Raw genomic sequence first — 6,000 nt, 5'->3', positions numbered from 1 at the left:
TGTGCCATCTCTTGTAATAAATGCTTTATATTTTATATTTTAATTCACTCATTCATGTGCTCATTCAACAAATACTCGTTGAGCACTTATTTAAAGCCAGTCACTGGGGAATAGTGGTAAATGTGACTGACAGGTCCTACCCTTATGGAACTTTCACGCTAGTGCAGATTCAGATGATAGGAGAGGAAACACATACATGTTAAGCCAACTGTTATGAAACACAGAGCTTTGCACACATGTCAATCCTGTGAGCTATATTCAGAATCAGATCCCAACTCACTTTTCCATCTTGCTTTCCCATGACGAGCACCAATGTCCTCCAACTCCATGGAATTTCTTTCTGGACTCTTCTGTCTTTATGTCTGTGTCCACACAGTTCCCTCTAACAAAATATGCTACTGTGTATGTTTGCCTCTTGAAGGCTCTAGGCTTTCTTCATCACCTATTTCAAATACCACCCCTGCCAGGAGCCTTTTCGGTCCTTCCATTCAGGATCAGGACAGGGAGGCCTGGCGTGCTGCGATTCATGGGGTCGCAAAGAGTCGGACACGACTGAACGACTGATCTGATCTGATCTGATTCAGGATCGGCTACTTCTTCCTCCATGCTCCAGGGTTAGGGTTTAGACTTCTAGAATTACCTCTCCCTGAATATTTAATATGATTATTTGTACATACTGGTTATCAGTCTAACTTCTCTACCAGACTGTCAGCCGCTTGTTTCCCACCTCTGTTATTGCATCTCTTGCCTGTGTTAATTCATCTGGTCTAGAGTAGCCAGAGGAGAAGGCAATGGCACCCCACTCCAGTACTCTTGCCTGGAAAATCCCATGGAGGGAGGAGCCTGGTGGGCTGCAGTCCATGGGGTCACTAAGAGTCAGACACGACTGAGCGACTTCACTTTCACTTTTCACTTTCATGCATTGGAGAAGGAGATGGCAACCCACTCCAGTGTTCTTGCCTGGAGAATCCCAGGGACGGGGGAGCCTAGTGGGCTGTCTATGGGGTCGCACAGAGTCGGACACGACTGAAACGACTTGGCGGCAGAAGCAGCAGAGTAGCCAGACTTGCTCTTCCACAGTCTCTTTTTTAAACCAGGGATCCTGAATCCTCTACCTTTTTCCTCTCCAACTGATCCCACTTATATATGTCTGAGTACACAACTGAGAACAGCTGCTGACAGAGTGATCTTTCTGAAAGGCAAATCTGCAGATTTCACTGCCTTGCTTAAAAAGTGTCAGTGGTTCACACAGTGAAGATAAAATCCAATTTCTATGGCCCGGCGTTCACTAGTTCTTTCATAACATAGACCTGCTTAAACCTCCAGCCTCAGGTCTCACTCTGCTCTCTCACTAGGTTCCAGCTCTGCTCAGCTGCTCACCATCAATCTCTTCAGTTCAGTGACCTTTGCAGTATTCTCGGCTGGAAACTCTCCCTCCTAACTCCTGCTAATCTTCCAGGTCTTAGTTTAGATGTCACCCCCTCCAGAAAGCCATCCTTGATTTCTTCTAGGGCTCCCATGTGCCCCAGTAGGACCTAATCATTCTTGGTCAAGGTGTTGTCATTCCTTATTATTGATATGGCTTCCCAGGTGGCACTAGTAGTAAAGAACCCACCTGCCAATGCAGGAGACATAAGAGATACAGGTTCGATCCCTGGGTCGGGAAGATCTCCTGGAGAAGGGCACAGCAACCCACTCCAGTTTTCTTGCCTGAAGAATCCCAATGGCACGGGAGCCTGGTGGGCTATGGTCCATAGGGTCACAAAGAGTCAAATATGACTGAAGCAACTTAGCATAATTACACAGCACAGCACATTATTGATATAATCCCATATTTAATGATCTGCCTTCACTGCTAGACTATAAGGTTTGTGAGGGAAGCACCCCTGCTATTGTTATTCACTGCAGTATCCCTAGCATCTAATCAGAGAAGGCAATGGCACCCCACTCCAGTACTGTTGCCCGGAAAATCCCATGGACGGAGGAGCCTGGTGGGCTGCAGTCCATGGGGTAGCTAAGAGTCAGACATGACTGAATGACTTCACTTTCACTTTTTACTTTCATGCATTGGAGAAGGAAATGGCAACCCACTCCAGTGTTCTTGCCTGGAGAATCCCAGGGACGGGGGAGCCTGGTGGGCTCCCATCTATGGGGTTGCACAGAATCGGACACGACTGAAGTGACTTAGCAGCAGCAGCATCTAACTAGTGGTTGATGCACAGTAGAATCTGAAAGAAAGTTTATTGAATGAGTCCTCTTTGCATCTCCCAAAGTCCTCCTCCAATTTTTGGGTGGTTTAAAAAAATACACATGTAATGTGAAGACATGTTTATTGTAAAAGAAATCAAACAAAACAGAACATGTGAATGCAATTACAGGTTCCCTTTTATCCTCCCCCTAACCTTCTCTCCCCTCTTTCACTCTCTTGCCTGAGATATTAACTGTTCAATGTATATCTTTTCATTTCTTTATACTGCACATACCCACAAGCACACAAACCTAATACAGTCCTGGCTCCCAAATCCATGTGGATGTTTTAGTAAACAGAAATGGGGTAATATTAGAGATGCTGTCCTTCTGCTTGTGTCTGCTTTTTTTTTTTCAATTCATTTCAGAGATTTTTCCATTTCCCAGGTAGATTCACCCCCTACTACCTCATTCTTTTAATAGCTATTTGTATTCCATAGTAAGGTTGTATCATAGTTGATTTATTAATTCCCCATTGGAAGACTTTGTATGTGCATCTTGTGCTCACAAATGCCAGTAGAGTTGCAGGACAGGTTTCTAAAAGTGGAATTGCTGGCTCGTAGAGTGTATGCATCTTAAAATTTTTTCAGTTGTCAGCTATTTCTTCGCATAGTTCTTAGTGGGAGGATTACAAGTTCTCAAAATGTTTAATTTGTCAACGGCCCTTGGCAAAACTGTGAGAAGGGGGAACTTTATCTCTGTACCACATTTGACCCTTTTAAATTCTACTCTCCTGCCCCACCTTCTCTCTATCTCTCCCATCCCACCCAGATGCACCGTCGCCCCTCCCCACTACTCCCACTGAGTAAACTTAGCAATTTCTAGTAGCAGAAGAACATTCCTCATCTGTGTGTCTACCACCTTCCAGATAGTCCCTGTTTCCATTAATGGAGCCACCATCCAGCCAAGGAAATATCCCCTGTGACCTAGAAACCCAGGTTTTCCTAGACTCCTCCCTCTTCTAAACTACCCTGAGGCAAGTACCAAATCCTGTTATGCTCTCTCCAGATTCTCCAGCATCTAGTGGAGCTCCTACCACCATCATCTCCAGTCAGCAGCCTTGGTTTTAGAGGACTGGGTTACAGTCAGCATGATTTTTCATCTGTCCTCTGCTCATAATCATTTGGAAGTTTCTTCCTGACAAACCCCAGATCCCCAACACGGAGGATCTTTCTGTGGCTCTAAACTTGCTGTTTCGCCTCATCCCCAGGAAGCATGTCTCACTACACATTGTTTCCTGCATTCCTGGCACCTCAGTTGGTACATACCTGGGCTGCTGGTTCCTGAAAGCCTCTGCAATCTCTCTGCTTCCACTGACAGGAATGGCCTTCTCTTTGACCCGCCTTAGCCTACCTGACTCCTACCCATCCTCCAGGTCTCAGGCGAGATAGCACCTCTTCCTTGGCGCCCTCAGGTTGGCTTAGGTGCCTGTCCCAGTGTTCTCACCCAGTGCTAAGCCTCCTCTCAAACCGGCCATTCACATCCCTGGTCACGCTTGTAGTGTAATTGTCCATTTACCTGCTAGTTTCCCCAGAAGGTAAATCCTCTGAAGGAGGGAATGGTCATCTGCATTGCTGGACACCCTGTGCCTGGCACAGCTCTTGTTGAAATACAAGTTGTGGATTTGAGTGAAGGGGCAAATGAATGGATGAGTGAATAAGATGTTTTCTGGCAGCCTATACTTTTATGACATGTATTTGTGACAGGACTTCCCTGGTGGCTCAGCTGGTAAGCAATCTGCCTGCAATGTGGGAGACCTGTGTTCAACCCCTGGGTTGGGAAGATCCCCTGAAGAACAGAATGGCCACCCACTCCAGTATTCTGGCCTGGAGAATTCCAGGGACTGTATAGTCCATGGGTCACAAAGAGTCGGACACTGAGCAACTTTCACTTCACTTTACTTAGAGGTTTTTATGCACTGTGTAATCTAATGCTTACTATCACTCTGTGAAGTAGATATTCTTAGCAACATTTACTGGACACGCTGAGATGCAGGGAAGTTGAGTTCCTTGTCCTCAGTAAGCCGCAAAGTGAAGACTGTAAGCTTGTCAGGTCCCAGGGCTTGTGCCTAAAAACTAACTCAGCTGCTTCTGCTCTGCCTCTGCTGTTTCCAATTGATTCTGACGTGAATGGAGAGCCTGGCTGACTCAGTGACTCAGCATTCTGTCTCATGGAAACTCTTGTCCTGCAAACGGTGCTAAGTAGGGGCTTGTCACCTTCCCCTTCCGAGCAGGCCCAGTCTAGATGGAGTCATAAAGAACTTTTGCTCCCTGGACCAGAATAAATATACAGAATATCTACTTTTGAAATATTTTTGAGCCTTTTGAAAGAATGTCAACTTACAGAAGAGTCGCAAGACTCCTAGGAAGAATGCCTGTATAACCTCCTCCCAGATTCACCAATTGTTAATATTTTGCCAAATTTGTTTCATTTCTTTCTCTCTAAAACATGTGTTTTTTCTGACCATTCAAGAATAAGCTCCATCCACCATGTGCCACTTTACTGCTAAATACTTCAGGGAGTATCTCCTAAGAAAAATGTCATTTTCTTATATAACCACAGGATTTATCAAATTAGGAAATGTAACATTTATTAAATACTATTATTGATAATCAGATTTCAGAAGTTGTCTCAATAATGTGCTTTATAGAATTTGCCTCTAATACATGATACTTGTACTATTTTTTTTTTAATCCTAGCAGTTGCCCCTGAATCCTTTGAGAATGTCCTTTGTAACAGGGTCAGGGGATGGTGATGCACATGCTTGCTCATTGGGATCAGAGGCACTGGAGTTCCAGACTGAGACCCCAGGTTTTGTTCTGCTCTTGACTTTGAAAAGTCCTTAGGGCCTCAGTTTCTTCACCTGTCAGTGGGGAAAAGGCAGAGTTGAGCTTTAGCATGTCCCAAATCCTTTCCAGCCCTTAAGCCACAAAATAATTAATGACAAAACACTATTTTTTTAAAAGCCTTTTTTCTTAATTTTTTTTTTTTTTTTAGGTAGGAAGAAACCTGTCTCTTTCAAAACCTGTCAGCTCTGAAAACCTGCTAAATGATTTTTATTTTCCGGATGTCTTACTTCTACAACATTGTCTTTTCTTTGCCATTGTCTTCTTCAAATGCTTGGCTGACAGTCTTTTTCATCTTAGAAGTATTTTGAACATAATATGACTGTTTATTTAATGTCTCATGCACTTCAGAAGATAATGACCAGAAGAAGGGCTTGTTTACCTATTTTTTTTTTTTTTTTCCAAGCACTAGAGCTTACTCAGCCCAGACTTTCCAGAAAGCCTACATTAATTTGTCTTTATTTTGTCAGCTCGGAGTTCGATGAGCACTTTTGAGCTTTCATTCTTTCTCTCCTGCAATCTGATTTGGAGATATTACCCAGATTTCTTGGCATTTACATTTTCATCCCATGGGTTTCACAACCCAGATACAAATACTTCTCAGGGGAAATCCATAAGGAGGTTGCAAAGTTGTAAAATAGTGGGAATGCCATTTGAGTCTTGAGATTTCAAAATACTTTCCATTTTCTCCTCTCCCCTATCCTTAAGGACTATTTCAAAAGAGTCAGTAACAGATTTCAAAGTGGGTTATTTGTTACTTTAAAACTGGTTTTCCCTGTGGCAATCACATACAGATGAAAACATCTGTACCTTCTGTGAGCGTTTGTTCACAGTCTACTTTGTTCAGTACTGCACTGGTGTTGGGCATGCAGCGAGGAATTGGGGCACGGCGTTTGGTGGGACAGAC

Source organism: Bubalus kerabau, chromosome 2, assembly GCF_029407905.1.
Source record: "Bubalus kerabau isolate K-KA32 ecotype Philippines breed swamp buffalo chromosome 2, PCC_UOA_SB_1v2, whole genome shotgun sequence".
NCBI classification, from domain to species: domain Eukaryota; kingdom Metazoa; phylum Chordata; class Mammalia; order Artiodactyla; family Bovidae; genus Bubalus; species Bubalus kerabau.
The sequence above is the reverse complement of the archived record's forward strand: the minus strand, read 5'-3'. Positions refer to the sequence as shown.